Below are 9,877 nucleotides of genomic sequence, written 5' to 3' on the forward strand. Positions count from 1 at the left end.
CTACACAATTTCTATCTTAAGCTAACCAAGGATTCAACTTGGGATTTTTATTTTGTTTTTCTGCTTAAGGCTAATAATGTGGTTATAAGGAAGAAGGGGATTAAAAGGCTCAAGGGGGCTAACAAGGGTGATGTAAAAGGTAGGCTAATTTGGGAGTGGTGAGCTAGAATCAAACAATGGCCTCAATCACTTTCTTGGTATGTATCTATATTCTATAATCAGACATATAGATTAAAACAAAGTAAAGAACACCAGAATAAATAAGAAGGGCGGAACACACAGGAATAAAATATTATGGTTTAAATGTAACCATGCAATTAAGCTCAAAACTCACAGGCTGTGCGTTCTCAAGCTCATAAATCATATATCAGTTATGTATGTCATGCAAGTAGAAATCAAGAGTTCCCATTATTCTCAATGTAAAATATATTGGATGGCTTTAAAGTTTTAGTGTTCCTCCTTGATGAAATGTTGTTAAATAACTAACATGTAATGCTATATATACAAGGGTTTGGATTGTTTCTATTCTATTAAAGTCTCTAGCTTACTTCCTTTTTTATTTTCAATCAAATCAACTATCATATGCTAAAAAGGGTAAACTATACTAATTAATCCACTTAAAATATAACTAGTAAACTAAGGTGCAAATCAAGCTAAAATATCCAAGATAGTATACATATAGCTCAAAGTGCATAATGCAAAAAGTACAATAAAAAACAAAAAGAGAAAAATATGCAAAAATACAGAAAATGAACAAAATAAGAAGAGAGTTTGTAGTGGTTCACCAAAATAAATATAAGCCAGAGATGGCAACCTCCCCACACTTAAATAATAGCATCGTCCTTGATGCTCACTCAAGCAGGGTGTGACGAAGTGTCATCTCCGGAAGGATGGGCTGCTGGTGTCGCGGTGGTGGTCTGAGGATTTGCGGACTGGATGAGGGTAGAAGGCTCTGTCTGCTGCAGAGGAGGGTCTGACTGGATAGGAATCTCAGGATCTGTGGCCTGCATCTGGTGTGGCGCCTCTGTGTGTGGCGCAACCTACTCAGCCTATGTGGGTGCCTGCTCCTCATGATCGAATGCCTCCACCTCAGATGTATCGGAAGGGGTGTCAGGCTCGGAGGGAATGTCGCCACCGGACCGGATCAACAACTTGAGATGCTCATAGCGTCGCTTGTTGCGACGCTCCATACGGTCCAAGTGGGTGAACAGTCGATGCACCAAGTGGTAAATAGGCTCATGGGCAGCTGGAGGTGCAATGGGTGGGGCAGGTGCAGCAGTGGAAAAAGAGGGGACAGCTGAAGGTGTGGCTGTCTCATCGGAAGGAGTAAGGAAGTCAGGTCTGTAGCCCAAGGCCAGAAAGTTCCTGCTGTGAGGAATGATCTTCCTGCACTCGACAGCAAATGGCCTCTCATCAGCGTCCTTCCAAGGCACGTCAGCCTGACGGCCTAGTTGGGTAACCAGATAAGGGAAGGGGAGGGTGCCTCTGATATGTACCCTAGCCATATAGTGTCAGATGAATCGCAGTAGGTACAGGTCCTTACCCTCCATCACACACCAGAGGAGGGTGATCATGGTAGCAGGTAACTCTGTCTCATGAGTGCTTGGCATAATAAAGTTACTCAAGATCTGATGCCAGAGCCGAGCCTCATCATTCAAGTATTTCCGCTTGATTCCTTTAGGCATGGTGGTGTTTGTACCCATGACCCATGGGACAGTAGGGTCAAGGGCTATCCTCTCCTTGACAGCATCCCAGTCAAATCTCAGAAAGCTCATGTCCTCCTCAGCCTTTTGGTAACCGTCAGGCTGATCGGACTTAGGTGGAAGGTGCAGAATATCCTCAATGACCTCTTTAGTGACCAGTATCTGTTTTCCTCTGAGGTGCACTACATCCAGGGAAGTCTTGAAGTAATTGCAGTAAAACTCCCTTACCCAGGAAGCATTTACCTCAGTCAAGTTTTGCTCTAGGAAGAACCAGCCTCTCTGTTTGATCTGATCGGAGGTGTACTACTGTAGTTCTTCTAGAATTTTCAAAGTCCTCTCCAGGTACAGATTTCTGGAGGTAGCAAACATAGGAAACTTCAGCTCATAGTACCGGTTTGCAAATTTAATTGGATCAATGGCAGGGAGGAGCTGGTCAGCCTTCTCCTGCGTGGTAAAGTGCTTGTCCCGCCAGGATTCATCATGCAAAAGTTCCAGGAGAGACATAAAGGATTATCCTCTTTTTCGTTTGCCAGTTGTTACCTTTCCTTTTCCCTTGCGTTGGGTATCAGACATCCTGAAAAATAGAAATCAAGAATATAATGAAAATAGGAAAACAGGTAGGCAAATAACAAAATAAGCACATAGTGGAGAAAGGGGTAGCAGAGTAAGGAAAATGAGTTAAAGAATGTGCATTAAGGATTGTATAAGAGTTAAAAGTCCGAGAAGAAAAAAATACAATCCAAAATGTATCAGAATTCATGTTAATTAGGAAAAACTATCATCATGCCTTGGTTAGAAGGTTAAAGAGAATAGGAAAAACCAGAAGAGATGTTTTGAAAGGTAATTAGGTTAGGAATGAAAAAGGGGTAAGGAAATTGAAATCAATGAGTTAGGAAAAAGAAAGTCAGAGTAAGTGGTATGATGATCATTTTCTAAGTAACAAGCATTCACAAGTAGAAGCTACAGTGGACTCATATCCAAACAAGGAAATCAGGTTGATGAAGATTCAGATAGGCATATGATGAGCGGATAATTTATACACTTTTTGGCATTGTTTTTAGTATGTTTTTGGTATGATCTAGTTAGTTTTTAGTATATTTTTATTAGTTTTTAGTTAAAATTCACTTTTCTGGACTTTACTATGAGTTTGTGTGTTTTTCTGTGATTTCAGGTATTTTCTGGCTGAAATTGAGGGGCCTGAGCAAAAATCTGATTCAGAGACTGAAAAGGACTGCAGATGCTGTTGGATTCTGACCTCCCTGCACTCGAAGTAGATTTTCTGGAGCTACAGAAGCCCAATTGGCGCGCTCTCAACGGCGTTGGAAAATAGACATCCTGGGCTTTCTAGCAATATATGATAGTCCATACTTTTCCCAAGATTTGATGGCCCAAACCGGCGTTCAAAGTCACCTCAAGAAATCCCAGCGTTAAACGATGGAACTGGCACCCAAATGGGAGTTAAACGCCCAAACTGGCATAAAAGCTGGCGTTTAACTCCAAGAAGAGTCTCTACACGAAATTGCTTCATTGCTCAGCCCAAGCACACACCAAGTGGGCCCGGAAGTGGATTTTTATGTCATTTACTCATCTCTGTACACCCTAGGCTACTAGTTTTCTATAAGTAGGACCTTTTACTATTGTATTAGAGAGCCTTTTTGATCATGTTTTATGATTGAACTCAATTTGGGAGGCTGGCCATTCGGCCATGCCTAGACCTTATGCTTATGTATTTTTCAACGGTGGAGTTTCTACACACCATAGATTAAGGTGTGGAGCTCTGCTGTACCTCGAGTATTAATGCAATTACTATTGTTCTTCCATTCAATTCCGCTTGTTCTTGTTCTAAGATATCACTTGTTCTTCAACTTGATGAATGTGATGATCCGTGACACTCATCATCATTCTCACTTATGAACAAGGTGACTGACAACCACTTTTGTTCTACAAGCAACCAAGGCTCTAGTGAATATCTCTTGGATTCCTGATTGCACGATGCATGGTTGATCGCCTGACAACCGAGTGCTCGCCTGACAAACGAGCCAACCATTCCGTGAGATCAGAGTCTTCGTGGTATAGGCAAGAACTGATGGCAGCATTCAAGAGAATCCGGAAGGTCTAACCTTGTCTGTGGTATTCTGAGTAGGATTCAATGACTGAATGACTGTGACGTGCTTCAAACTCCTAGCAGGCGGGGCGTTAGTGACAGACGCAAAAGTATCGATGGATATTATTCCGGCCTGACCGAGAACCGACAGCTGAATTCCGCGTGCCGTGACAGGGCATATGCAATCGCTTTCACTGAGAGGATGGGAGGTAGCCATTGACAACGGTGAAACCCTACACAAGCTTGCCATGGAAAGGAATAAGAAGGATTGGATGAAGACAGTAGGAAAGCAGAGAGACGGAAGGGAAGGCATCTTCATGCACTTATCTGAAGTTCCTACCAATGAATTACATAAGTATATCTATCCTTATCTTTTATGTTATTTTCGTTCATCACCATATACATTTGAGTTTGCCTGACTAAGATTTGCAAGATGACCATAGCTTGCTTCATACTAACAATCTCCGTGGGATCGACCCTTACTCACGTAAGGTATTACTTGGACGACCCAGTGCACTTGCTGGTTAGTTGTGCGAAGTTGTGTAATGCCATGGAATTGAACCACCAAGTTTTTGGAGTTCATGACCGGGGATTATGAGAGTTGTGAAAAGTATTGTTCATAATTTCGCGCACCAGCATAGTAATAGCAAAAATTGGAATCTAAACATAAAAAATGCAGATTGTGAACTAGGAAATCAAAAAGAATAAGAAAGCTTGCCCTAGTATTCATGAATCGGTTTGGTAAAAGCAAAGTAAAGCAGAGTTCAAAGTGCCAAAACCAAGACATGAAAGGAAACAAAACAGTTTACAGAAAATTGGGCAGTATTCCGGCTAAAAATTGGATGTTCCCGGAAAATAAACAGCAATCAGAATAGTTCATATAAAATAAAACAAACTGCAATTAGGTATGAATAAGAAAGAACATTCGCAAAAGCAGCATGAACAGTAAGAACAGCATATGAACAATACTAACATCACAGCAACAATAGAATTGCAAAAATTATAAAACAAGAAACACGAACAGCGCAATTAGTCAGGCCTAGATCCACTATCCAAATCCTAGACTACCTAACCACCTGGAATCCACTACAACATGCATATCTAACTAGCCTATTCGGAACAGAAATTGAAAAACGAACGAAAGAGTCGCAGGGATGGATCGCCGTATGGCGGAACCTGGTGCGCAAAGAGTAAAGGATAGGACAGAGGGAAGGTAGTAGTGATGTGGCGGCACCAGGAGGGAGGCACGGCGGCGCTGGGTGAACGGCGGTGCAGATTCGGTCGTCGGAGGTGGTTGGGGGTGGCTGGCGGAGGGCGGCGAGATTGGTGGGGATTGATGAGAGGGGGGTGGTTCGGGGTGGTGGTCGGTGGAGGGGGCAATGCCGGTCGGAAGTGGCCTGCGGTGGTGGAATGGTGGCGGAAGAGAGAGAGAGAGAGGGAGAGGGGGAAGAGAAAGAAGAGAAGAGAGAAGAGGAGTGGTGGTTGCGGTGGTGCCTGGGTGGTTGAGGGTGGATGGCGGCGGCGCGGTGGTGGCTGGTGGTGGGATGGTGGCTGAGAGATAGAGTTTCAGAGATTGAGAGGGAAGGGGGTTAGGGTTTGGGACGCGACGGGGGATGGTTCGCGTGACATGGGGTTAGTGATCGCGAATCCACGCGAACGCGTGGGTTGCGCGATCGCGTGACTAAGGTGAAATGGGGTTGACGCGGATGCGTGGTTGACGCAATCGCGTGCGTTGGGTATGAGATTGGTGACGCGGACGTGTGAAGCACGGGACCGCGTCGCTAGAATTTGTGTTGGACGCACGATTCCAGCGTCGTTTTAGCGCAACTCTCTGTTTGATAAAAGGGGGTCATAAAATCTGCGCGACGCGACCGCGTCGCGCACGCTTTCGCATGGGATGGGGGTTGTGTAAGTGACGCGTTCGCGTCAAGGACGCGTACGCATGGGTTGTTTTGTGCTAAGCACACACTAGCCGCACGATTCCAGCCCAACTTTCTCGGCGTTGGATCTTTACGCCGATATCCAGATCACGCGTTTGCGTGAATGACGCGGACGCGTGGGAAGTATTCTCCACAAATGACGCGATCGCGTGGGGCACGCGGTCGCGTGGAACAATTTTGAGCCAAAGGCATACTTCAAGCCGTGCTTCAGCATAACTCTCTGTTCACTTTCTTTTTCTTTTACTGCACTTGTGACGCGGACGCATCAGCGATGCGGTCGCGTCGGGTGCTCTCTCCTCTCACTTTTTTTTATGCAATTATGCAATTATGCAGTATGCAATGCTAATGAATAATATTCAGGTTCAATTGAAAAAAAAGAATAAAAATAAATAACACGAAATAAAAGTGAAAAAGAAACGACCATACCATGGTGGGTTGTCTCCCACCTAGCACTTTTAGTTAAAGTCCTAAAGTTGGACATTCGATGAGCTTCCTGCTAGGGTGGCTTGTGCTTGAATTTGTCCAGGAATCTCCACCAGTGTTTGGAATGCCAGCCTCCTTCGGGGTCCCAAACAAAGTACGTAAAGCCCTTGTGTGAGTTCAAACAGGCTTGCAGGCTCCCGGAGTGTTGAATGTCAGAATAGACTCCAGGATCCCAAACTTTTCTTCTACACCCGTCTTTGCCTTGATCTCTATTCTTCCATCCGGGTGGCTCAGAAATTGTATTCTCACCAAGATGACCAAACGTTTTCCGAGATCCATTCGATTGAACATGATACCAATCCGTGCACTTCAAGTTGAAGCGTGGAACCTTATTGAACCTTGCGCACCAGCTCTGAGTATGACCCATTTCCCTTTTACTCTTAAAGCCGCAAAGAGCTCTAAGCTGGCCATCTGTTTCAAGTAAACCATATTCAAGTGGAAAAGTAAAGATAAAAGCTAAGGATTTTACCCACTTGAAGTCTGTGTTGGGTCGTAATGGCCTTGGGATAGGTGTTTCTAGTGGCTCTGCAAGCTCTACTCCTTTGTGGTCTTCTGTGAATTTCTCCACTTTACAAATTTCTTCAACTTCAACCATGTCTTGATCAAAGTCATTGATATCTTCCTCATCACTTGAGTCATAAATAGGAGGTTGAGAGAAGTCGACCTCAGCATCATCTTCATATTCACTTGTGGAAGATTTTTCTGTCTCAAAGAATTCACTTGCGGATGCAAGTTCATTACTAAGAGGACTTGACTTGTGATCATCATCATCAAGGAAACATGTGTCTTGGGTAATTCCGTCTAGTTCCTCATAAGATACCTGCCTTGGGGGTTGTGCACTATCCTCCTTAGCATTAATTGTAACGTCTTTGACGGGATTCTCCACAACTCTGGATTCCTGCGGAAGTTCGGCATTTCCTAAATCTTCAACCAACTCTTCTTCTTCTACAATGACAGCGTCCTCTACTTGTTCCAGTACGAAGTTGTGCTCTATGCTGTCCACTGGAGCTTCTTGTGTCTTCTTCGTGCTGCGTTCTTTATTAGATTCTCCACATGAAGCCATGGGAGTCTGTTGAGTGCCTGAACGTCTGGAAGATAATTGATTTATTGCTTGCTCCAGTAGATGGAGGGTTGCATTAAATTGTTTTACTGATTCTTCGAGGCGAACCTGTGATTCTTGGCTTGATGGATATGGACATGGTGCATAGGGGTGTGGTGGTTCTTGAGAATAGTTGGATTGGCGTTGGGGTGGATAAGGATCATGTGGTAGTGAATGGTGAAAAAGAGCTTGTGAGTATGGTGGATTGAGGTTGTGTTGAAAGGATGGTCTCTAAGCACAGGGTGGGGCTTGTTGGTAGCTACCAGGCGGTCCACCATATCTATCAGCTTGGTATGCATTGTAGAATGGTCTCTGTCCATGATATCTAGGAGGATGTTGTTGCCTAAAGGGTTGATTAGATCCTCTTGGCTCCATCCATCTTTGATTGCCTAGACCTTGATGCATAGTCCTGTTATAGCTTCCATTCCTTGCAACAAAATTAGAACCAAACTCAAAGCGAGAGGGGTGAGAGTTCATAATAGCTATCAGAAATAAGAGGGAAGAGAAAAAAAACAAATAAACAAGTAAAAGAAAAAAAATTTTTTTTTGAAAACTATTTACAATAACCAATAATAAGGCACACGTTTGCAATTCCCCAGCAACAGCGCCATTTTGACGTTAGGATTTTTGCTAGTAAATAATTTTATAAAGTCGCGTTGTAAGTATAGATTCTGAACCAACTGAAATCCCTCTGTACAAACGTTTTGGTTGTCACAAGTAACAAACCCTTTTTAAAATTGATAACCGAGTATTCAAACCTCGGGTCGTCTTCTCAAGGAATTGCAGGGAGGTATGTTCTTATTATTGGTTATGAAGATTGTAAATCGGGGTTTTAAAAATGAGGAACAAGTAATTTAAATGACAAATAAAATAAATAATTAACTATAAAATAAACTCTTGGTAAGATATGAAAATTTGGAAGTCCTATCCTAGTTACTCCTATGAGAATGGAAGTTCACTGCTTTTTCTTGCTTCAAGAATCAATTTCATGATTTTTCAGATTGTCAATAACATTTTTCCTTGTTCATCATTCTTTCAAGAGCCAACAATTTTAACATTCATAAACAACAAGATAAAAAATATGCACTGTTCAAGCATTCATTCAGAAAACAAAAAGTATTGTCACCACATCAATATAATTAAATTAAATTCAAGGATAAATTTGAAATTCATGTACTTCTTGTTCTTTTGAATTAAAAACATTTTTCATTTAAGAAAGGTGAAGGATTAATGGAATTATTCATAACTTTAAGACATAGTTACTAAACACTAATGATCATGAAGTAGAGACACAAAACATAAATAAACATGAAGCATAAAAATTCAAAAAAAAAAAACAGAGAAATAAGAACAAGGAATGAGTCCACCTTAGTGAGGGTGGCGCCTTCTTGAAGAACCAATGGTGCTCCTTGAGCTCCTCTATGTCTCTTCCTTGCTTCTGTTGAATGATTCCTAGTAATTTTGGTGTTCCTATCCTTAGTTGCTTCCAATGATTATGTGGAGGAACATGTATCCCCTGAGGTATCTTAGGAATCTCTTGATTTGCAGTCAAATGTTCTACCACTGAGCTATAAACCCTTTACATGTGTCTTTCCATCTCCCATGACTCAGAGGTGGAAGCTTTTGTCTTCCCTTTTTTCTCTTCTTTTTTTTTTGGATGTCTCTGGCCTTAGGTGCCATTAATGGTTATGGAAAAGCAAAAAGCTATGCTTTTACCACACCAAACTTAGAAAATTGCTCGCCCTCGAGCAAGAGAAGAAAGGAAAGATGAAGAAAATAAGAAGAAGATATGGAAGAGATTGAGGGATGTGTGTATTCGGCTATATGGGTGGGATTGGGTGGGAAAGAGAATTTGAATTTTAAAGGTAGGTGGGGTGTATGGGGAAGAGTATATAGAAGTAGGTGGTGAATGAAAAACAGAAGGGATGACCATGAATGGAGAGAGAGGGTGAGGTAGGTGGGGATCCTGTGAGGTTCACAGATCCTGAGGTGATCCTGTGGGGTCCACAGATCCTGAGGTGTCAAGAAATTCCATCCCTGCACCAAAAAGGCATGTAAAATGCCTTTGCATACCATTCTGGCGTTTAAACGCCGAGTGGTGCACGTTCTGGGCGTTCAACGCCCATGTAAAGCATGTTTCTGGCGTTGAACGCCAGTTTCATGCTTGTTACTGGCGTTCAGCGCCAGCTTTTCTTCTAGGCACATTCCTGGCGTTCAGCGCCAGAATGTTGCTTGTTTCTGGCATTCAGCGCCAGATTCATGCTCTGTTCTGGCGTTGAATGCCAGCCAGATGCTCCTTACTGGCGTTGAACGCCAGCCTGTGCTTCCTCCAGGGTGTGATTTTTCTTCTGCTGTTTTTGATTATGTTTTTAATTTTTATATTTTTTTCGTGACTCCACATGATCATGTACCTAATAAAACACAAAATAAAAATAAAATAAAATAAAATAAAAATTAGATAAATATCATTGGGTTGCCTTCCAACAAGCGCTTCTTTAATGTCAATAGCTTGACAGTGGCTCTCATGGAGCCACAAGGTGATCAGGTC

The sequence above is a fragment of the Arachis stenosperma genome, chromosome 2, assembly GCF_014773155.1.
Source record: "Arachis stenosperma cultivar V10309 chromosome 2, arast.V10309.gnm1.PFL2, whole genome shotgun sequence".
Lineage (NCBI taxonomy): Eukaryota > Viridiplantae > Streptophyta > Magnoliopsida > Fabales > Fabaceae > Arachis > Arachis stenosperma.